General features: G+C 37.7%; 1 long non-coding RNA gene across 2 annotated transcripts in view; it reads right to left on the minus strand.

Moving 5' to 3' along the window:
- Positions 1 to 25,437, minus strand: part of LOC103666996 — a 296,098-nt gene that overhangs the window by 73,352 nt on the left and 197,309 nt on the right. The window contains exon 3 of one of the 2 annotated variants that reach the window (XR_005835195.1): positions 10,359 to 10,627. This is a non-coding gene — a long non-coding RNA (uncharacterized LOC103666996). Of the gene's footprint in view, positions 1 to 10,159; positions 10,628 to 25,437 lie in introns of those variants that run through there. The other variant, XR_569638.2, reaches the window with a different exon arrangement.

Genomic DNA, 25,437 nt, shown 5'->3' on the forward strand with positions numbered 1-25,437 from the left:
TTTCTCTAAGAAAGCAACTAAAATCTCTCACTATGAATTTCCTGATTCCATTGAGAAATAAAAGGGCTTCTCTGAAGTCCCTGTTCTTACCCACTGTACCCAATTCTTGAGGAAATGGAGGATGGAAAGGCAATGGCCATGATGTCTGTGTCTTGGAGGGAGCTCTTGTTCAGCTTTTTGAAGCGGTCAACAATTCATGAACCAGGATTATCAAGAAGATAATATATACAGGGGCGCCTGGGCAGCTCAGTCAGTTGAGCATCCGGCTCTTGATTTTGGCTCAGATCATGATCTCAGGGTCATGAGATCAAGCCCCACATCAGACTCTGAGCTCAGCCCAGAACCTGCTTGAGATTCTCTCCCTCTGCCCCACCCCCTGCTCATGCTCCCACTTGCTCCTGCTCTCTCTCTCAAAAATACATACATACATACATAAATCCTTTTTAAAAAGAAGATAATATGTATAAAGCAGTATTGGGGGGTACTGACAACACCCAGAACTATAAAACCTCCCCCTTGCATCCAAGGAGCTCAAAATCTAGTTGAGAACAGAGAGAAAACAATAAATAACACTGCAAGCTTTAGAATAGCAGTAATATAAGGGAGATTTCCAGAGCAACATCTGATTAATTCCCAAGTAAATGGTACGGTTTGTATGTGCCACAGGAGGTCAGAAAAGGAAGGACTTCTGAAAGCGAAGAGGCTGAGGGCGCATGAGGGCTGTGTCTTTAAACATTCATTCATGCAACAAACGTTCCCCAACACCTACCATGTGTCACTTTGCTACACACTGGGACTGTGGACATTAGAAAAACAGAGTGGTACACTCAACAAGCCAAGAGTCTGGGGGGGAAATCAGACGTGTGGGTAGATAACTCAAATGGCATTGGAATAACTATAATAGAGGTAGCTATTCTATGTCCAGGATACCGTGGGGCCCAGAGAGGGACAGCCACCCACCTTAGTCTGGGCAAAGCTGGAACAAGACGGTAGAAGGCTCTCTAGAAAAGAGATTGCCAGAACTGAGTCTTAAAGAATAAATAGGAGTTATTAAGGGGAAGGGGAGAGGAAGAAAAGACTCAAAGCACCATGAAAAAGCATGGGGAAAGGGAGAGAGCGCACATTAAATAAAAAGAAACAAAGAGTAGGAAATTCAAGCAGAAAACAATAAAAATTTTAGGAGATGAAAGGTGGGGAAACTGGGGTCATATTAGGGAGACAAACAAAAATCCTCTAGAAAGGATTTAGATATAAGACTGGAAAGTAAAATGATCACTTTTTGAGTTTATATTGTTCGACAGCATTCAGATAATGAAGAGATTGCATATCATCGATGAGCTTCTTGGAGAAAGGAATAAGGCACGCTTGAATGTGTACATATACTCAAATGTGTCTGGAACCAAGAAAATACTCAAAATGTTTGCTCTGTGAAAATTAGATATGTACACACACACAGGCATGGATACGCTAACACAAAAATGTGTGCCAGAGCACAATCTAATCCTAGTTCGTAGTCATAAGTGATTTCAAAATTAAATGTTGTTTTTGTTTGTTTTTAGTGAAGTCTTCTTGCTTGTCTCTGCCAGTGATAGGAGCAAGCCCAAGGAACTCCTGGGGAAATATGAAGGGCATTAAGGGAAGATAAAACAACTCTTCTTTTTGGCACTGAACTAAGTTTATAAAGTCCACTTGCCAGAAGGGAAATCTAGACAACACTTATTTGTCTAGTTTCATTTAAAAGTGCACATAGCCTATAACTAAAATTAACAAGGCAGGAAACAACAAATGTTGGAGAGGATGTGGAGAAAGGGGATCCCTCTTACACTGTTGGTGGGAATGCAAGTTGGTACAGCCATTTTGGAAAACAGTGTGGAGTTTCCTCAAAAAGTTAAAAATAGAGGGGTACCTGGGTGGCTCAGTCGTTAAGCATCTGCCTTCAGCTCAGAGCATGATCCCAGAGTCCTGGGATCGAGACCCGCATCGGGCTCCTCTGCTGGGAGACTGCTTCTTCCTCTCCCACTCCCCCTGCCCGTGTTCCCTCTCCTGCTGGCTGTCTCTCTGTCAAAGAAATAAATAAAATCTTTTAAAAAAAAAAAAAAGTTAAAAATAGAGCCAACCTATGACCCAGCAATTGCACTACCGGGTATTTACCCCAAATTTACAGATGGGGTGAAAAGAAGGGGCACCTGCACCCCAATGTTCATAGCAGCAATGTCCACAAGAGCCAAACTGTGGAAGGAGCCGAGATGCCCTTTAACAGATGAATGGATAAAGAAGATGTGGTTCATGTATACAATGGAATCTTACTCAGCCATCAGAAAGGATGAATACCCACCATTTGCATTGCCATGGATGGAACTGGAGGGGATTATGCTAAGTGAAATAAGTCAAGCAGAGAAAGACAATTATTATATGGTTTTACTCATACGTGGAACATAAGGAATAGCATGGAGGACATTAGGGGAAGGAAGGGAAAACTGGAGGAGGGGGAATCAGAGGGGGATGAACCATGAGAGACTATGGACTCTGAAACAGTCTGAGGGTTTAGGGGGCGGGGGACGGGAATGGTAACCTGTTGATGGGCACTAAGGAGGGCTTGAGTTGTAATGAGCACTGGGTGTTATACGCAAATAATGAATTATGGAACACTACATCAAAAACTAATGATGTACTGTATGGTGACTAACATAACATAATAAAAAATAAATAAAAAATAAATAAGAAAAACCATTCTCCAAAAGAAGAATTCATAAGCTTTGACATGAAATATCATGAAAAAAGAAGTTATGTCATTTATGCATGTGTATAATGCATACATACATAAAGGTGTAGAATATATACCATAACCTTCCCAGTATCCATGAAGGGGTCAATGAAACAAAGGACCACAGGTGGTATAGCAGAGTGATTAAGCGCACCCATGTGCTCTGAAGTCACACTGCCTGGCCTCCAGTGCTCGCTCCTGAATGCCCCAGCTATAGGAGCATTTCCTTGGGCTTGTGAGCAACTTCGCCCCTCCAACTCTCAGTGACTTCATCTATAAAATCAAAATAATAATAGAACCTATGACATGTGATTAAATGGTGATCCTCTTCTGAGGATTAAATGATGTAATTCATGCAGAAGTGCTTAGCATACTGGCTGGTGTGTCATAAGAACTCAGTAGCAGTCTCCGAGCTATTAAACTTATGCCAGAAATTATTCCAAAATATAGAAAGAAGGAGACATTTTTTAAAGCATTAAAGTGATTAGATAAGGCTGAGTAGGGCAGCTATAAATTCACCACCGGAAACTTCTTTTATAAAGGACCATCCAGTACTTAAAAGAGAGGATCATTTTTCATATTGCTCTTCATAGATTCCCGTCACTTTGACTTGCCTCATCTATATAAATGAGCCTTAAAAAAATACCTGTGCATCTAATCACTCCTGGAGTCTACAAAACCATCTCAAAGGAAATGGCTACCACTCTACATTGTTTACTAAATGTAGGATCCCAGCTGACAGACTTGCTGAAAATGAAGACAATGATACGGCTATAGGCTTGGGTAAAAAGGCTGTGGTCAACAAGAAGTTTAACAATACTAAACTAAGCCCCCAGATTTGCAGTTTGTAGCAGTTTATTGCTGAAAACCTCAATTTTTTTCCTTGGATTTGTCCATCACCCTGTTCCCTCTCTCTCCCATCCTCCTCTCTCTCGTTTATACTTCTGGGGAATAATTTTAAGGAGAAACCTTTGCCAAGATTCTGAATTGCTTGTATTGCTTAATGCATATACAAGTAGAAAAGGATATATCCAACACCAGAGTATAAAAGCAGTCATTCCAGAGCTTGCAATAGTTGGAGCTACGTTGTAAATGGTGGAAATCTCAAAGGGGAAAAAAAAAAAAGCCTAGAGATCAGACACAAGAAATATTTTCAACCACCAGAAACTTTGATCTGAAACCTTTGTGTTTTGCACATTACAAATGTAAAATGTGGATCTTTCAATCAAGAGAGGCACAGGAATTGGGTAATATAGTCAAAGGAATTCATATTTCCATATCTCTTTTTTTCTGTCCTGGAAAAAGAATTACTCTTCTATTGTGCAAATCTATCTACTCAGGGGCATATGGTTAAGATAGCAAGGAGCTCAAGTCTCCAGCTACAGAGAAATGTAAAAATAAAATAAAATAAAAAATAAATAAAATAAAATCTTAAAACTTAAGAAAAATTGTCTCTCTTTTTTTTTAAAAGATTTTATTTATTTATTTGACAAAGAGAGAGACAGCCAGCGAGAGAGGGAACACAAGCAGGGGGAGTGGGAGAGGAAGAAGCAGGCTCCCAGCGGAGGAGCCTGATGTGGGGCTCGATCCCATAACGCCGGGATCACGCCCCGAGCCGAAGGCAGACGCTCAACCGCTATGCCACCCAGGCGCCCCAAAATTCTCTCTCTTTTACACTGTGATTAAGTTTAAAAATAAAACCTTCAATGGCTTTTGTTCTACAGTAGAAATCGGAGGTCTACTCTCTCCCACCATCTTCACTTCTGCCTTCCTGCAAAACCTTGCAGATCTAAGACTCTCTTTTGTGGCTTAGGTTTATTAACCCTGATATGATTCCTCCAGGGTTGAAGATCCAAGTGCTAAACCGCTTACCAAAGGTTTACAAATTGAAATGGTTCTCAGGGGCATTGATTTCTGCCCAGTTAGTTCTGTTACTGCCGTCTCTGAAGTAAGAGATTATTGAGACAAAACTGATTGGGAAAACCAAGCCTCTCTAACTTCCAACACCAAAGAGATCAGAAAAGCAGAAATCAGAAAGCTTGGAGCTCTTCCCACTTTTATATTATTAAAAGACTTACTCTGGTAAGTGAAAGCCTTCTTTACTCAATACCGGTTTTCAGAAAACAATGCCTCAAAGCATCTTGTCTTTTCTTTCCCCACACAACACTCAAAGCACAAATTCTTAATCAAATTCTGGGTTAAAGTGGTCCATACCACATCATTTATTGACTTGACTGCCAAGTGACTTCTTACACACCCCCACATGGCATATCATGACAACTACAGGGCTTAGCAAGATAATTAACAAAAAATAAAGACACTTGTCTAACAAGGACTAGGAAATAAATAAAAACTCCATGCTCTTCCCCAAGCCTCAAGTTTTGTGATGCTTGGAAACTTCGAATACCAATTCAGCCTTAAATTTCTTTGCTATGTCAGTGATGTAGCATTATGTATGGTTAGCCCCCCAAAAATCCTTCCCATTATTTCCTAATCACAGGAAACACAAAAGTTTATATAAGCAATTCCCCCTTACTCGTGGGCCATGGTCTAAGTTGCCTATTAACTGATTAAAGTTCAGAAGACATTTCCTTTGGAAACAGTAGCTGTTGACTTCTGGGATAAGGCCACAAATGATTATATCCATATCGCAAGAACGCTATGTCTAACCTCCTTAACCACCCAGCATTTAAACACCTTTACTGACAGAGCCCACGGCTCTGAAGGCAGCCCATTCCCTTCATTGGACATCTCCCCCTGCACATTTGCTACAATCTACTCACATTCAGCTACAATCTGCCTCCTCTTACCACCTGGCCGATCCCCCTATCATAGCCCAGAGGGCCATCCTGCTCCTTTTGTTCTCACTTCTCCACCGTACACATGCCCAGTTCCTCAAATCAATTCTCCTTGAATCAATGTGGATTCCAGCCCCCATGCCCCTAAATATGCCCCATTTCCTTTTTAATGTCATTTGTGTAATGTGATGTGCACAGCTGGAGAGAATCAGATGTGTGTGTGTGTGGCTGGCACAGTAGGGCACTGATTACCATAGCCTGGACAGTGTGGGTTTATTTTGTTTAACTGAATACTAAGTCACTGAAAGACACAAACAGCTGTCGATGGAACTTACTTGGGTTAGAGCAGAGCCTCATTGTTCATGATGTGTGGCAGAGTGCCTAGCAAGGAAAACTTTTTTTTTTTAAACCAGAGAGGTGAGAACTAAAAATACCAGCCACTTCTATATCTAGAAATAGAACCAGCAAATGATTTCTGAACACATCTTTATTTTCTGGAACAATCATGTGGATGGCATTAGTTGCAAAATTATAAGGTGTCCATCACCCTGGAGAAAACGATAAAACGATCTTTTTTTTATAGCTTGGCAAAGTCTGTTTCTCCCAACATCCCTTGGAGTTCCACGCTCTGATGGGGAGTGGGGAAGGAGCACTTTGAATACAGAGCTGGAGGTGGGGGAATACCTTCTGAGACAGAAAGTACCTAATGGCGGAAAAAAGCAACCAGGCACCTGAAAAAAAATAAATAACCATGGAGCTACAGAGCAATACGGCAAGAGGGCTCGTTCTTCCTTGCAATCAAAGGAGGAAAAGAGAAATGGAACTTTTCATTAGTTGGGACCTAGTGACCCCAACCCCCACTCCCAGGGACATGCTTAGGCTCTAAACAGGGGACTCTGTGGATAAACCTAAGAAGGTTTAGAAGCCCCAGTCAATTTGTCATGGAAATCTCTTGGCTGAGAATAATACCAACAGAGTAGGATTACCATCTCGTCAAGAATTACCAGCATTAGTAACTGGAGCAGAAGATTTAGCCATAGCAACATCGGTTTGAACATAAACATCAGAAACAATTCCTCATCCAAGAGACTTCTTTTTTTTTTTTTTTATGATTTTATGTATTTATTTGTCGGGGAGAGAGAGAGAGAGAGGGAGAGAGAGCGAGTGCACGCACAACCGGGAGAGCACAGGCAGAAGGAGAAGCAGGCTCCCTGCTGAGCAAAGATCCAGATAGGGCACTCAATCCAGGGACCCCAGGATCATGACCCAAGCCAAAGGCAGACGCCTAACTGACTGAGCCACCCAGGCGCCCCTCAAAGGGACTTCTTAAGCCTTTACTAGCATAGAGTTAAGAGCTTAGGGTGAAGTCAGGCAAATGTAGGTTTGCAACCTGGCTCTGCTATTTCCCAGCTGTGTGAACTTTCTTTCAGCTGTCTTGTTTTCCCATCTGGGTGGTGAGATACTATCATCTATCTTTTAAGGTTGCGGCAAAAGTTTGAATAAAATAGTAGGTTCATAGATTTAACATATTCTTTGGAATCTGACAAAAACATATGCTGTTAGCACTTCTATATCTTTTATACTTTTTTATTGTGAAATACAGTACATACAGGGAAGAATACATTAAATACAAATGCATAGCTAAATAAATTATTTTTAAATAAATTATTTTAAAGCAAATACCACCACTCAGATTTTTTTTTTTTAAAGATTTTATTTATTTATTCGACAGAGAGAGAGACAGCCAGCGAGAGAGGGAACACAAACAGGGGGAGTGGGAGAGGAAGAAGCAGGCTCATAGAGGAAGAGCCTGATGTGGGGCTCGATCCCAGAACTCCGGGATCACGCCCTGAGCCGAAGGCAGACGCTTAACCGCTGTGCCACCCAGGCGCCCCCACCACCACTCAGATTTTTAACTCTCAGTTCTAGAACTTTTCTTTTTAAAATTTCTCCATTTAGATCATTAGGAGAAGGAAGGGAAAAATGAAGGGGGGGTAAACAGAGGGGGAGATGAATCACAAGAGACTATGAACTCTGGGAAACAAACTGAGGGTTTTAGAGGGGAGGAAGGTGGGGGGATGGGCTAGCCCAGTGAAGGGTATTTAGGAGGGCACGCATTACCTGGAGCACTGGGTGTTATACGCAAACAATGAATCATGGAACACTACATCAAAAACTAATGATGTACTGTATGGTGACTAACATATCATAATAAAAAAAATAAAAATAAAAAAATAAAATTTCTCCATTTCTATCATTTCCAATTCTGAAAATTTTCAAGCTTGCCTTTTATATTTTGAATACACTAAGCCTAGTTATTGTTAAATATTTGCTAATTCTGCATTGTCTCATTCACATCAGCTTGTCGCTCAGTGTGCCAGGTCAAGTGTTATCATGTGATAGACATTGCTTTTTCAGAAATCACCTTAAGCCTCCAGTGATACTATGCTCCTTCAGAAAGGATTTTTTGTTGCTTGTACCACATACCTTGAGGGACCAGAAATAGCCTTCCTCTTCTTGAGGCATTGACCTTTTCTGGGCCTCCCACTAGACTCAAGGCCAGACTGACAGGTTTCCCAGTCATCCTTACCCCCAGAATGTGGTGCCCATCAGGGTCCAAACCTAAAGCACCAAGTGGGAGGTTTTCTCCACAGCCTCTACTTTTCACAGAGCCTGGACCCCACTATTGTCCCCTTAGCCCCACAAGGTTGCCAAAAATACTCAGCATTTTGATCATCTCTTCAATAACCTACAATTGTTTGCAAACACCCTGAATGCTGTGCCCATTTCTCTGGATATTGGCCCTCACCTATCTCTTGGCCCCACAACCCTTCAGTGTATTTCTGGTTCTTCTATACCTTCACGAAAATGTTTCTTTAATAGTGTCCAACTGAGGGGCACCTTGGTGGCTCAGTCTCCTACTCTTGATTTCAGCTCAGGTCATGATCTCGGGGTCGTGAGATCAAGCCCCATGATTGGCTCTATGTTCAGTCTGCTTGTGATTCCCTCTCTCCTTCTTCTATTGCCCCTCCCCCATGCCCTCTCTCTCTCTCTCAAATCAACAAATAAATCTTTAAAAAATAATAGTCTCCAACTGTTCTTGTTATTTTTGTTCAGAATGTTGGTTTAGAATTACCTTGAGTGACACTACCAGAAGTGAAAATCTTTGCCCTTATTAGTATGTATATATTTACCCACAATAAGTTAACCTAGTTACCAAGTAGAACTACTGCTTTATCTGCGCCTCTCTTAGGATACTTATCACTTCCATCCTAGGATTATAATCATTAAAAAAATATATTTCTCTCTGCCTTTATTAGATTTTTAAGCTCTTTCAGGACACAATCCATAACCATGTCTAATTCATCTATGAATTATCCCCAATTCCTGCATCTTATTCATGTTAACCTTACAGGAACTGTTGAGTGGATGAATAAACTTAAATGTCTCTCATTTGCACAAACTGAACACTTCTGAAATAGAACCTCTAAATAACCCTGAACTATGTAATGGTCATCTCAGAAGAAGTAAGAAGCAGACTATAATTCCAAATATCAGTTGTGATTTACATTAACAAGTTTCTCAACCCTTGGTGTGATAAGCAACTGCATACCTGCGGAAATAAATATGAATATTAGGGTATGACAAATGAAAGCTTGGATACCCCAGGGGGCAGTTTCAATATTGATCTGCATATTTCATTCAGTATTAACACATGTGACTGAAATTGTGTAGCCACTGCTCTCATTAAAATTCATAAATTCCCTCTGGAATTCATGGCAGCCATCTGGCCAAATACTGGTTTCTTACATTTGAAATGCAATTGCACTGAAGTCACTGGATCTCTCAATCAATTACAAAAGATCTGAGCTCTTAGGGTTTACATTGATTGGCCACCATTTTCCTAATGGAGTCATAGCCTCTGTAATTACCTATTTGACAGGCAAGGTGCCCGCTTTGTGAAGGCTATATATCCTCGCTATTCATTTACCTAAAATGTTAGTTGGCAGCCCTCGTAAGAGCATCAACTACCAAGTGTGATTAGAGTTAATGTAAGTGTAACAGAATGATGTTCTCATCTCATCTCCACTTCCTGCATATGGTTACCACATATTATTCTCTAACATGGATTGCATTTTTAAAGTAACTTGAATGTACATTTTTATTTTATAATTCATCAGGAGCTAAAATTTATGCATTTGCACACACCTTCATATGTATAGCTATACTCAGAAAGTGCTGTTTGATTCAAAAAGCTAAAATCTCTTTCTCCAAATACAGAAAAACTTCTGGCCCTTGAGACACGAAACATATCCAATCACAGCTTTTTAATGGGCACAAGAAAAAATAATTAAGACCCCACACATACACTTTCTTAATATATTGGAGGATGTGGAAAGAACACGGCTGTTAGATTCAGACACAATTTGGACTCCAATTTCAGTTAAACCACCAGTTACCTGCATGATCTAGGTTACATTTTTAAATCTGACTCCTGTCTCTTCATTTACAACATTGAGATATTAATATTATAACAATTATAATATTTTAACTTAATAATTATATATTTTGTTTTAATAATTATAATACTATTAAAATAGCTTATTATAATGTTTCTGTTGGATTGAAATAACAAAAATAAAGCCCCTAGCATAGTACCTTTCTATGAGTCAGATTTCCTTGAGTAAGGAAGCTACAAATATCTCAAAATCTCAATAGTTTACAACAGCAAACATTTGTTTCTTGTTCAGGAATCTTCATGTTGTCTGTGGCTCTACTGAATGGGTTAAGCTCACCTGACCAGTTAAGTTGTTCTTGGCTCCAGTACGCAGTTTGGGTTTCAGATCTGTTCGTGAGTCTCTGTATCTGGCATTCAGGATGAAAGAACAACGCCTACCTCAGGCAGGATCTTCTCATTGTGGAGAGCAGAAGTGCAAGATGGCCGGAGGAAATTTCCTCAAACCTCACATACCATGGCTTCTCTCCTCTTTTCATTGTGATCGCAAGCCACTTGGGCAAACCCAAATTCAGTGTGGTAGGAGGTATATTCCACTCACAAGGGAATCTGTGCCCAGGACAAGAAAGAAAGAAAACTATGAATGAATACTCACTACCACACAATTCAATTAACAGTACTAATTGTAATTAGCTATTGTTCGCCATTATGATGCTTCTATCTCTAAAAACATCCTGAGATCTGTTGTAGGAGATAACTGAGAGTATATGATAGCAGGTTGACCTGCGACTTGGGCCCGGGCAATTTGAGTTCCTCACTCCCTCCCTGTCCTTGGAATGTACATTCCATTACTCCTTTCCCATAGCTGGAGCCATTTCCAAGGATGCAACCTTGAGAGAGCAATGTATTGTTGAGATGACATGAATGGTAGACAATGGTAGACACTATATAAACTTCTAAGATTCTGGTAGGCAGGTCCAGAGATCTACTAGGCTTGAAGGCACCCAAGACAAGCCTTATAAGTAAGTTCCCTTGCTCCTTAAAACCTGCCACCTACCAATCTGGAGTGGCCCACCCCTTTCTTCGTATTCTCCCAGCCCTCCAAAAATGGGTGCCAGTTTTAGATTTCATCCAGGATATTCCCAAGGGTGTGAACCAACAAGATCTCATAGCAAATTATAGAAATATTTTTCCAGTTACCTCTAAGAGATTAGGCTTCTGCTAATGAAGCCTTTATTAGATGATCTAAATGCCCTATTTTAAGTTACTGTGGTTATTCATTCAACAGGCGTGAGTAACTAAAGGAGCAGTGTTATAACATTCAATACCTTCACAAGCACTTAAAAAAAATAAAATGTATACCTATTTTATTTTTATATTGTACCTATAGTAAAATGCACCTAAATACATATTTATGAAAACAAGACATATATTACTTGGCTTTAACTGTTATTTATAAGCCACAACAATCCTGTAAGAGCAGACAAAATAATACTTCCTAAAATACAATTAAGGTCTTCTTCATGAATTTAGGAGTAAAATTAGGACTAAAATTCTTTGTTTACCCATCTGCCATTCCCTTTCCCCACTGAGCGGCTACCCCCACACTATTTTACAAATTCTCGTCCCACGCTCTGAGTTGAAATTAACTTCTATCCCCTTCTATTCAGACTTTTACTTCTAGTTACAGTATGGTTATTATACCCTCCTAAAAATTACATTTCTCCAACTCTAGTGGTCTCTTTAAGACTACTTTAGTCCTCATTTTTCCCCCTAATATTTTAAAATTATTTGCTCTGTCCAGATACCTAAGTTTCTGAGATCTTTCTCTCCCTCTGGTCTTTTGAGGGGCTTTAAACTGCCTTACTAGTGAGAAGTCTACCCTCCTACCTAAATATACCAAGAGCAAGGAATCTGGGGAGTCATATTGGAATTCTGCCTACCTCATCAGTTAAAAAGATCATTGATAGAATAGAGATAATGTAGCATAATGTACTCTTTAACCACAGAATCATAGATTTAAAGTTATACCGTTGGGAAGTACCTTAAAGGTCCACCAGAGCAACAACCTTCAACCAATGCAGGAGGTTTTCTATAGATCAAAGGTCATCCAGTCTCTGCTTCAACATTTATATTAATGACAATGCTCACTCACTTGTTTAGAAACCAGCACATTTAAAATTTAAAGGTCTGTAATTAATATAGAAAATTCTCTTAAATCTGTATTTCTATAACTCCTCATTTAGTTCTTACCCTTAGAAAATTTTTGAAATGAAAATAATCCTTTCAGGCTGAAGTCCTTTGCACTTAAAAATCAACCACCATTCTTCCTCTTAAGAGGGGTAATTTAATTATTCTCTTTTCCAGGATTAAATATTCTAGTTCTCATATAGTGTCATTTCCACATCTTATACCATCCTAGTCACCCACCTGTAAATTTACACTCAAGTTGTTAAAAACCTCTTAAAACATGGTTCTTACACCTTGACCAAGTAATATTATATCAGGAATATTAATTCAGAATATAAAGCAGAGTATCTCAACATTAGGAAATCTATAACTATAATATACAATATAAAAGGCTAAATAAATCATGATTCTTTTCCAATAGATACAAAAATATATCTGATAATTTTCCCTTTTGATAAATACAGAGGAAATAGAAAAAATAATTCATCTTTATGAGTTGAAGAACATCTTTTTCTAAAGTAAAACCAACTCAATAGTAAAATATTATATACATTATTAAAAAGATATTTTTTATTGATCAAAGAATACATACCCCATAATTCACTTTTAAAGTGAATAATTTAAGGGGCACCTAGGTTATTCAGTTGGCTTAAGCATCTGACACTTGATTTTGGCTCAGGTCATGAGATGGAGCCCCAAGTCACGGTCTGCCCTGGCGTGGAGCCTGCTTAAGATTCTCTCTCTCCCACTGTCCCTCCCCGCTGCTCATGCACATGCATGGGCTCTCTCTCTAAAAAAAATAAATAAATAAAAAATAATGTGAACAATTTTTAATCAAGAAGAAAATAAGTATGTTATTATTGTGTAGTGCTATTTGGAGGGTTCTGGGAAATTCTGTAAGGATGAAAACTAATATTATCAAGTTAAGTATTAGAAAGTTAAAAGATGCTTATTTTTAAAAAAATCATTATACTGAGACACCTGAGTGGCTCAGTTGGTTGAGCATCCAACTCTTGGTTTCAGTTCAAGCCATAATCTTAGGGTCCTGAAATCCAGCCCTGGGTTGGGCTCCCCCACTCAGTGGGGAGTCTGTTTGATTTCTCTCTCCCTCTGCCTCTCCCCCCCAAGCATGTGCACATGCTCTCTCTCTAAAAATAAATAAATAAAATCCTTAAAAAATAAAATAATTACAATATACCTAAAAATTATTTTAAAACTGCTAAAATTTTTGAAATAACAAAAAATAAATAAGTATATGAACATAAGATGATTACACCAAAAAATTATACTTGGTACATGGGTATAACCAGAAATCAAACAAAATGAAAAAAATAAATGTTTCACTCAGAATAGCAAAAAAAATGAAATAATTAAAGAGATATATATATAACTCAGTTGAAGAAAATGGCAAAATAAAGATTAAGATAGAGAGACAGATGGAGGGGGCGGGAAGGGGGGGCAAGGCGGTAGAAACATGTCGATAAGTGTATTCCAGAAAAGGAAGACTAAATGTTGGAAACATGTCTAGTCTAGCTAATTTATAGAGTTAATGGAATCCAATTAAAATCTCATCAGATTTTTTTTTTTCTGTGTGAAACTTAGCCGAACGATTCTGGAATTTATTTTGAAAAATAAGAAATTGAAAATACCAAGGAATATACTAAAATAACACTGATAGTGTGTAAAGGAAAGGCATACTGTAGCAGACAATAGAACATGTTACACAGAAATAATAATTAAAACTCCATGTCACTACTGCCCAAATACACATATCATTCACTGGATCAGAGAAGAGAGATCAGAAATTGGTCCAAACGTATATAAGAACCTTATTACAATTATACTTTAAAAACGATGAAAATAATTACTTTAAACGTAGAACTGAGACTATTGGTTAGCAACACGAAAATGAACAAATTGGATCAATATCTTTGTACGAAAAGCAAAATCACCTCCATATAGAGTAAAAATTTAAATATAAAAAAATCAAACCATCATAAAATTAGCATACTATAATGTGCTATTATTTATCAGATCTCAGGAGAGATGATAATTTTCTTCACACTATGACAGAAGAAATTGCAAAAGAAATAACAGTAGAGAAAAAAAGGTACACGCAAGAAGATGCTCTGACACAATTAACTGTGGAAATAAATTATTGAAAATAAAATACATGTGTGTGAACAGGCTATTGTTGAGTAAATTATTTTATTTCCATGTGTTAGAACTGTATGCAGGTATTTGTAAATGATGAGCACTAAGGGTGGGAAATTATTGAGAATGCTTATAACATTAAACAAAATATGACAAAATTGTACAGCTTCTGAAAACCTCCTGTACTTCTTGGTAAATTCAAGAGGCAATACTTTAAATCATCAATAAGGTCTTTGGGTTTGTCCTAGGAATTAGACAAATGGTTTAATCTCTCTGAGTCCTAATGTCTCATTAATAAAATGGGGTTACTTCCTGTCATTGTGAAAATTCCATGAGATAACATAATTAAAGCGATTTGGTTCATAGTCATTGATCGACAAATCTGTTATAATTAGGGAAGGTCAAGTATTTATCTTTCAAAATTTCCTTAAAATTGTAAAACTGCTACTTTCACACTACCTCAAAAAACCGTAAGTGATAACCACAACTGTCCAAATATCATCGAAGCAAATTAATGCTGGGTGATCATAAATCCCTCACTCTGTACTACATGTTCTACTCACAATGCTTCAAATTTCCTAGCAATCAACCCAATAAAAGCAGTTATAAAGATTCACAATGTTGGTACATAAAACTTTCCCCACCTGTGTGAGGGTCTGATCTTTGATTCACTGCCTCGTTGTTCCCTTGGAAATGAATAAAGATGGTAAGTGTCACCTATGTTATTAGACAACAGTGGTTAGGACAAATATCAGTGCCTGAGAGATACTGAATCTAATCTGGGAGAACTATAAATCCCTGCTGTGATGCCAAACTTTGGGCTTCTCTGAATGTGGTGACTCTAGTCTGTCCCCTGTGGGGACTCTCGAAGCTAAACCTATGGAGATGTCACAAGAGATCCTGGTGCCTCAGGCAGGAGACTTTTAAGCCCAGGCAGCTGTCCAATGTGGATTTCATTGCCTTGTAAGTGAGTGGATCATGGCAGCTGTGTAGACTGCCGTAAAGACTGCTACAAGGACTCTGGCTGTGGCTTTGTTCTAACCCTCTGATTAGACTGATGTCAGGGGTAGCCTATGAGGGTCTGCTGACTCTGAACATCCTGCAATCTCAGTGAATCCCCAGTGAGTGTTGCAGCAAGAAAAAGAATCACATCTGTGTTTGAATTGACATAGAAAGTTTCCTTTAAGTTAAAAAAAAAGGTGTCAAGTGTTACTTTATAGATAACTACACATTTTGAAGTACCTAAGAAGCAGAAGACAAAAATAATTTACAGGGATGGGACAGCAGGGGCAAAATTAAGAAAGTTCTTGGGAGAATTGCTTGTGGAGAATCTCCAGAAACAGGTTATTGAAAACTTCGATCGGCTTCTGGAACATTCCATCTATCTGCCATCTGAATCCCTGCGGGCGTTGCACAGGACTAGGAGCAGAGGCCAGAGAAGTAGCACTCTGGGGAAGCTCTGTGCAGCACAAAGAAAGCCTGGTGGCTTTCTCCAAACAGCCTCTGACAGACTGTGCTCCTGCTTTACGCAATTTTGTATAAAAGGGAGCATACGTGAGTCCAATTCCTCTCAAGAGAAAGCAGAGCTGAGACTCAGTGGGTGGCTGAAGTAAAACACCAGTGTGTGGTTTCCTTTGGCACATGAATAATTAATGCATAATAATCATGACAATAATTTCTACTCTTGTTACACAGTTGTCTCAGCCTCTCAGCCACCCCTAGAGGAGAGAGCATTTGACCTGGGATAAGGCTTCAATAGTTTAATCTGCGAGGGAACAGGAACATTCAAGACAAGGTTACGCAGGTAGAAATAGCCTGAAGCAACTCGTGGGTGGGTGTGGGGAGGGTAGTGGGAGATGAGACTAGAGCAAAAGAAAGTAAGCAGTGGAGAGCTAGCAAAAGTTCCCCAGCGAAGGAACAGCACAGTCAGAACCAGAATTTACTACCTGCTCTGAAAACAATGTGAAAGGATGGAGAAGAAAGAAGGGACATTAATGCAGCCTGTTTTTCAGTCGGTGTAGAAGCTATTTCGTAGAGCTTGCATTGAGCATGTTGTATATTTAAAACAGTGTTAGGATTATCAGTCAGGTTTCCCCAATCTTCCCCTTGAATCAAACTGAGACCCGCGAGACTTAGAATCAAATCGCTTGAGTCTGAAATCTGTCTTCAGCACTTCCAAGCTGTGTGCCCTCGAGCAAGTTATTTAAGCTCCCTGAGCCTTGGTGAGCACATGCAGGTGCCCCACGCAGCAGTATACCTACCTCATCAGGTTGGGAGGACACAGCGACTTAACACAGGGGAAGGCCCAAAGGAATGTCGGACATCTAGTAAGTATTTGATAAATAGTAGCTATTGTTAAAGGAGAGATGGATGCCACGAAGGTTCAGTTTTAATCATTTTGGCCGCACTTTATAGCTTATCACCATCTTGGCATCTCTGGAGCATACTAACCAGCTCTTCCATATTTCTGTCTTCCTGTGGTTTGTGGGATGTACCCTAGAGATCTCCCCGCCCCAAGTTAGCACCAACTCAGTAACAATTTGGGCACAATTTTACCACCAGATATAAGTTCCATTTGTCTGTACTGTATTACTCTACCTTATCCATAAAAAATGACCACAAAATTCTTTGCCAAATGCTTTGCAAATTAGAAATAGAGAGGTGGTTTATTATTATTATTATTATTATTATTATTATATTATTATTATTATTATTATTATTATTTAGACATCAGAAAATGAAATCAATTTTTGTGGTGTGACTTGTCCTAATGACCCCTTAATGATGTCTGGAGATCAGTGCTTTTTCTTTTTCAGTCTTCCCAAATCTCTTAATACTCTGAGAATTTTAATAAAGTCAGTTAAAATCCACCACTCTATACTTCTACTGTCCATATTCCTCAGAGCAGAGCTACATTCATAGTCTTTATTATACTCTCACTCAGGTATCTGTTGTGATTGTTTCTACACTAAATAGAGAGGCCACTGTGGAAACGCGGAAGGGATTAGATCTAACACATCAATAAAATAGGTGTGCTGAGAGGACTAATTCTAGCAGGCCTAGAATTGGCCTGAGTTTGGTCAAGACATGAAGTTTTTAAGAATGCTGTTTTGGAGCAAGTTTTGGAGGCAGTCTGAACCACCTGTTCTCATTGCTTACTAATGAGCACAAGATTGATGGTTTGCACCCAGTTTGGGTGGGACTCCCAGAGGACTCTGACACTGGGTCTCATCATACAGCAATGATGTACCTACATACCCAGCATGGGTATAAGAGCCCCACTAGAGACTCCATGTTGGGCTTTCTGGTTAGGAGGTGTTCCATGCTCTTGTAACAAGTTCCTGATCTGAGAGAGAAGGCACATCTGATACGGCCCTGCAGCAGAACAGAAGACAACTACAGGCTTCTCTAAATCCTTTCCTGTGAGCAGCCTCAGGCTGCAATGAATGTACTTACTGCTATCCTGATACAATAAGCTATTGCTATTATGTGTCCTTTTCTAGCCACAAACTGTAGATTCAGAAGTATTATCATTTGGGGTCTTATGAGTTCACCATTTGCCCAAGAGGCAAGATAAACTGCTCCATTATTTGTTAGTTACAGATGTTTATACAGTTAATAGGTTCCTAAAGTAATTCCATTTCTGTTATTTCTATACATGGGCTAATCAGTTATGACATACACCTATTGAAATCAAACATCATACAAAGTAAAACAAAAGATAAAATACTAATCAGCCCTCATCTAGACTGCAGCCATTGCAATGGCGAATTTGGAAGCAATGATCTCACTTACATGTAAATTGTTAAGCTAAGGGTGATCAGGGTCAGGACGCCTGCTGTTTCGGTTGGTGCAGAATATGAATCTTGATCTTAGAGTCATGAGTTCGAGCCCTACGTTGGATGTAGAGCCTTCTTCAAACAAAAAACAAACAACAAAAAAAAAAAAAAAAAGAAAGAAAAGAAAGAAAGAAAAAGGAAAAGAAAAGAAAGAATGATCAGAGTCAGTGGTCTAAAAGGAGTTCCTTACAGGGAGAGTGGTTCATGGAGAGAGAAGAGGGTTCACAAAAGATGAAGACACAATTCTCCAACATAAGACAATGGCATATACCAAATTAATTTCAAGTTCTAGAGCCATTATCCATACTTTTTATATGGTCCCAGGTGAAACTATGCACATTTCTGAGATTTTGTGATAAATCTAGGGAGAACTGACATATATTATTCAACCTCCAAGTAAATGTTCAGTTAGCAACTTTAATTTCAATATTAGGAATTTTTTTCAAGATTTTATTTATTTGAGAGTGAGAGAGAGCATGAGCAGGAGAAGGAGCAAAAGGGGAGGGAGAAGCAGACTCCCCACTGAGCAGGGAGCCTGATGTGGGGCTTGATCCCTGGACGCTGAGATCATGACCTGAGCCTAAAGCAGACACTTATCTGACTGAACCACGCACGCACCCCAATATTAGGAATTAAGAACTTTCTTTTCTTTTACATGATTCTATTTGTTTGTTTGTTTGTTTATTTGTTTTAAAAAGAGAGAGTATGTGTGAGTGGAAGACAGGGCAGAGGGAGAGGCAGAGAATCTCAAGCAGACTTTGCACTGAGCTCAGGAGATTGATGCGGGGTTCAATTTCACAACCCTGAGACCATGACCTGAGCTGAAATCAAGAGCCGGACACTTAACTGACTGAGCCACACCCAGGCACCCCATGAACCTTATTTTATTTTCTTCATGGCACTTATTACTACTTGAAATTATCTCATTTACAGGCTTTACTTACTTACTGGATTTTCCCACTAAAATGAAAGCTCTTTGACAACAGAGAACTTTCATATCATGCTCACCAATGTATCCCTAGTGCCTAGTAAAGTTTAACACATTGTAGATGATAAAAATAAATAAATAAATAAAAATCCACTTCATTTATTAAGTGCTCATTATACTCTAGACATTGTTATACGTGTTTTGCACTTCATACGTGTGTGTGTGTGTGTGTGTGTGTACCACTAAGTATATGCCACACCCCTATGAAGTAGTTACCACCTCAAACCTCACTTTATAGATGAGGAAAGCAAGGCACAGAAGGTTTAAGTCAATTGCTCAAGAATACACAGCTAATAAATGGCAAAGTCACGAACTCAGGTAGTTGGTCCAGAATCCACACTCTTAGAAGCTCCCAAAAAGAGAACAGCTAAATATTCAGATCATCTTTAAAAATCACTTCTTAATCCTTACTAAATAGTTCAGTGTTTTATTTTCTTAAGTTACTAGAAATTCAAGTATCAAAACCTAAATTCTACCTAGGTAAGCAATCTCCTTTCCAAAAGAAAGCAGACCAAGAATCCCTCATAACTTCAGATGCTTCAAGTAATTCCAATGTCACCTCTGAGAGGAATTCATTTGTGTCACACAAACAGAAGCAGGTGGCCTGGTGCAGGTGTTGTCATGTTTGTGGAGCTTTAATGAGGATGTGAGAGTTTACTGGGAAAGAGAATAACAAAAATGAGGTGTTTCTTTCCCTCCATCTCGAGCTTATCTGAGGGGGGAAAAAAACAAGCCACATTACAGTAATACAGGTGACAGAAGTAGACAATAAACTGTTTCTTCTAAGTTAAAAATAATGCTTTGCATAATTATGAGAGCCCTTATTGTTAGAAGAAAGCAGAGATGGGCAGTGGGAATCATAAGATGTAAAATCATAAGATGCTAATTCTAGAGAAAGGACCAGAACATCCCAAGAAGACTTGGATTTGTTTCTTATCCTATTGAACATGTTCACCTCACACAGAAAATGGCATGTCTCTGTAATTTATTTTTCCAGTTCAGTTCAATTTTAAGTTTAAAAAAAGAAACACAAAAAACTATCCATCATCCTTAAATACCCTACAGCATAGGTCATCCCAGGCCTATAACTGATTTTCTGCTTCTCAAATTCTTATACTAAAGACAAATTTATATGGAGTTGAGGAAAGGACAAGGTATATCCAAAAAACAAAAAAGAATCTTTAAGAACAAAGTAAAAAGGGATCCACCCACTTTCCTTTTAGATTTCTTTTCCCCATGTAATAAGAATGAAGTCATTTGTCATCAATGTCTTGGAAAAGGAAAGGAGAGGAGACTCCAAATAAATATGACTCTATGAGTTTATGTTTTGAGCTCTTTGTACTGATCCAAAATAAAAATGAAAAATAAAATACTTAAAATTAAAGACATACTTAAGTCCCTCAAATAAGGTATACAGTACATTGCATCAGAAATAGAATAGAAATGCTAAGCGGGGCTAAAATCAAGAGCCTGCTGGGCTCTAGGTCTGTAAGCTGACAGAAGTAACTATACACTTGATTCCTGCATTGCTGCAAAGTAACAGGGAAAAACAGAGAGAGTCACTGACTACATTGAGGGCTAGAGCAGCTTCATCTCATAAAGAAGGCCTAATAGACATTCTCACTGGTTCTACGATTAAAGATGGTTGAAAACCACTGTGTTAAAACTCACACACACACACACACACACACACACACACACACACTCATACACACCAATAGATATGAAGAATAACAGAACCAAACTTCTTTCTGGTCTAGGGGCTGCATCTTCCTTAAGACCAACATCAAAACAGAATAGGAACCTGAACCATCACCATGAGAGTGGGGAACAGGAAAACTAGGTGGATGTAAATACCCACCTGTTAGATAAGGGAAGGGTATGTAGTTGGAGTAGAAAAAAAAATTTTTAAAGAAAAGAAAAAAAAAGAGCATGCAGAAAGACCCAAACAATAAGAGAGATAAATTCAGCCCCAATAAAATGGAAATACCAGAGAAATCTCAGAAAAACATTAACAAATAATGTTTAAGGTCTTCAAATAAATGAAAGAAAGAATATATAAAAATTACAAAAATTATAAACTGAAAACTGGGAGATGGTAATCAAGAATAGACAGATATAAAAATTAGACCATTAGAAAACTATTAGTATGGATATTTTTAAAACTTAATAAGGGGAATAAATTCTAGGTATTTATCCTACACATCAAGTAGAGTGGTATCACTTCAAGGTAAACTGTGAAGTTTAAGCTATCTACTGTAAATTCTAAAGTAACTTTTAAAATAATAAAGAATTCTAATAAGCCAACGAGATAAAATAAAATGATAAATAATATTCAATTAATCCAAAATAAAGCAATGAAAGAGAAAAAAGGGAAACGAAGAATAGGTGAGACAAAGAGAAAACAAACAGCCAATTGGTATATTTAAATATTTACATTAAATGTAAATGGTCTAAACAACCCAAGTAAGACAGAGAGCATCAGATTGCTTAAAAAGCAAGACTCAGAAAAATGCCAATACTAAGAATCTCAAAATAACTATACTCTATAGAAGAAGCCATTCAAAGTAGAATACATAATATATGATAACATTTATATAAAATTCTAAAAAATATACACTAATCTATGGTGACAGCAGATTAATAGTTGTGTGGGGAGAAGGCAGTGAAGTCCAGGAGGGAAGGATTACAAAGGGGCACAAGAAATTTCAGGGAAATGACAAGAATGTTCATTTTCTTGATTGAGGTAATGGTTTCAGAGATCTATTCATATGTCAAATTGTACACTTTAAATATATGCAATTTATTTTCCGTGTATTTTACCTCATTAAAACTGTTAATAAATGAATGAGTGAATAAATAATAGGTAGGTAGGTTGGTAGGTAGGTAGGTAGATGGATAATACCCTGGCAGTGCAATATTACTGTCAGGTAAAACAAAGGCAAAATGCATTAATAGAGATTTAGAGTAATACAACATAAAAATAAGACAGAAACTAAATATACAACTAAAGACCAATATGCATCTAAGAACATATTTCTAAATATATAAAGCATAAACTGAATTACTAGAAGAAATTATTAAATTCAGAAAAATAATGAGATAATTTAAAATACATACCAGAAGCTAATAGATAAATTAATTAATCTAACAAATTTTATTTAGAACATTTTAAAAAATACATCAGATAATAAATCACACATAGAAAAACTCAACCGAAATAAATATATTAGTGATGTTTTCTAATTCTAAATGCTACTTCAGCATTTAGTAACTTCAGTGTACAAAAACATACTCTTAGAAAAGATAAATTAACTTTCAGTTATTTAAAAAACATAGACTAATTCAGGAGTTAAAGATGAAATTACAAGGAAATTTTTTTAAATATTCTGAAATTAGTTTAAAAAAAAAAAAAAAGACCGTATTTCAAGATTCTACAACACAGCCAAAGAAATTCTTGGAGAAAATATGTAGCTCTAAATGTATTTCTTTAAAAAAAAAAAAAAAAAAAGAGTGAAAGTAAATCAATTTAACATTTAAATCAACTAACAAGAAAAGGAATTAAAAGCTAATCTGGTAAATTTAGAAGAAAAGAAATTGGAAAAATAAAAGCAAAAATTCAAGAAAATAACAAAATTTTTTAAAAGTTTTTTTTCCCCCTATCAAGACCAGTAAAATGTGCAAATTTCTGGGACAGTTGATAAAAGGTAAAAGAAAAAGGTAAAAATATACTAAGGGCTTAAAAAGAGCCAAAAGTTCAGGGTGCCTGGCTGGTTCAGTCAGTAGAGCATGTAGCTCTTGAGCTCAAGGTTGTAAATTGAAGCCCCACATTGGAGATTACTTAAAAATAAAAATCTTTTTAAAAAAAGAGCCATAATTTTATAGTTTTACAGTTAAAAGATATTTGACAATAGTATTACTACAAAAAAACTTAGATCAAAAAATTGAAAACTTGATAATTTTCAATAAAAATATAGATCATATAAATTAAAATATTTTAAAACCTGATTTTTAAAAATCACAAAGAATGAAGTGAAAATTAAAAAAAAAAAAAAAAAACTCTTAACAAAAAGCCAGTAGGCTTAAAATAGTTTTTCAGAAATAGGTCATCTTTATTTCATAAAAATCAACTCAAAAAAATGGAAAAATAAGAATCACAACATGAACTGTAGCACAAAGAAGGAAAACTAGTCATTTTAGTAAATGCAAAAACAAAAACTGCTGGCATAAATAGTAAGTTAGGCTTGAAATGAAATGTTCTTAAATTTACAAGGGGCCTCAATCAAAGAGAGCAAAGGGTAACCACGTATTAAATGATGAGAATGTATAACTTGTCCTGTGAACAGCAAGATAAGGCAAGGATGTTTGTTTTCACAACCAGCAGCCAATATGAATTAAAGTTCCTAAACAATAAAAAAAGAAAAAGTAAAAATTGAGGGTAGAAAAAGAGAAAACATTGTCATTATTTGCAGGCAAAAAAATTATATATGTAAAAAATATCCAAGTAACTTCATAGAAAACGTAGAAATAGTTCTATAAAATTGCTAAATATATCAATACAAAAATATTAAATGTTGTATATTCCCAGTTATCAATTTTTTAAATCAGCATAAATGCTTTAAGATAAAATCAAATATAACTCTCAAAAATTAAAACAAAAAGGGATTTTTTTTTTTTAATAGGAGAAAAGTGAATAAGTACAAGGATCAAGCCAGGATCACAAACATCTGCTTAATAGAGGTGACAGAAAGAGCAAAGAGAAGGGAAGGGAGAAAGTTATCAAAAACAAAAGGAAAACAGAAAGATTCCCAACACTGAAGGAAGTTTCCAAACAGAATGGGACCACTGATTGTCTCACACAATGTTTAAGAGGCTCATATGAAAACACAACACCTTGGTAGTATAGAAACCAGACATTATGAGAAACTTTGTAAGCTTCTGGGGGAGGGGGAGTGCAGAGGCTCAATTTCACATGTAAAGAATCAAGAATCAGGGGCGCCTGTGTGGCTCAGTGGGTTAAGGGTCTGCCTTCGGCTGGGGTCATGATCTCAGGGTCCTGGCATCATGCCCTGCATCAGGCCCCCTTCTCAGCGGGGAGTCTGCTTCTTCCTCTCCTCTGCTCCTCCCCCAACTCATCCTCTCTCTCTCTCTCAAATAAATAAATAATATCTTTAAAAAAAGAATCAAGAATCAGAATATCAGGCTCAGGCTTTTTAATGATAACAAAAGGAAATCTTAAAGACAGTATATGGATACCTTACACATTCCAAGGTAAAAATATTTCTGATTTGACTTTTATACCCAGGCAAACTATTAGTCAGTTGTGAGGTTAGCCACTGGAGGATGTATTCAAACAAAATATGGTAGTCAATCAAAGCTCAATGTAGATACTCCAAGTAGCAAGGCTTTAATAAAGGGAATTAGAAAATTACACAACTGAAGGATGGGGCATCTAGGTGGCTCAGTCCACTAAGGTTCTGACTTTTGATTTTGGCTCTGGTCATGATCTCAGGGTTGTGAGATCGAGCCCTGCTGGGACTCCCCGCTCAGCAGGGAGTCTGCTTGAGATTCTCTCTCTCCCTCTGCCTTTGCCCTTCTCCGCTTGTGCTCTCTCACACGCACGCTTCTCTCTCTAAAATAAATAAACAGAACTTTTTTAAAAAGACAGTTACATGACTGGTAGAAATGCTGGGAAAGTGGGTTCAGAGAAAGTGTTGAATTCCATCTCAGTTGCTTGCAGCCCCCAGGGTGATTCTCAAGAGCTTCCCATCTCTACCTACAGTCTGCATGTAACCGCCACCAGAGAATAATGTCTTCTATTCTGCCTTTCAAAAAGACTCTAACCCAAAATTATGAGAAAAAGAATTCTAGAAAATGAAGTCTCAAGCTCCCACTCTACAATGCAGGGGAAAATATTAAAAAGGATGACAGTGATGTTTCCCATAGAGCAGACAACGTTTCACGGGAAGTGGAAGTCCTGGGCCTCAGAACAGGCCAACTGGAGAGAAGGCAAGGGGATTCCAAGATTCTCATGAAGAGAAAGCTGGGAGGACAGCAAAAGAGCAGGTCCAGCATGGATCAAAGCAAGAGGGCCAGGAAATCTAGGCATGATATTACTGAGAGAAAAAGAAATGAGAACCCAATGGCTCAGCAGTGAGCAATATTTACATAATCCTGATAATGTAAGCTAAAAATCAGCATTACGATTTTGTATCACCAAAATCATAAATAATTCCAATGTCCAAAAA

Source organism: Ursus maritimus, unplaced genomic scaffold, assembly GCF_017311325.1.
Source record: "Ursus maritimus isolate PB19 unplaced genomic scaffold, ASM1731132v1 scaffold_17, whole genome shotgun sequence".
Taxonomy (NCBI): domain Eukaryota; kingdom Metazoa; phylum Chordata; class Mammalia; order Carnivora; family Ursidae; genus Ursus; species Ursus maritimus.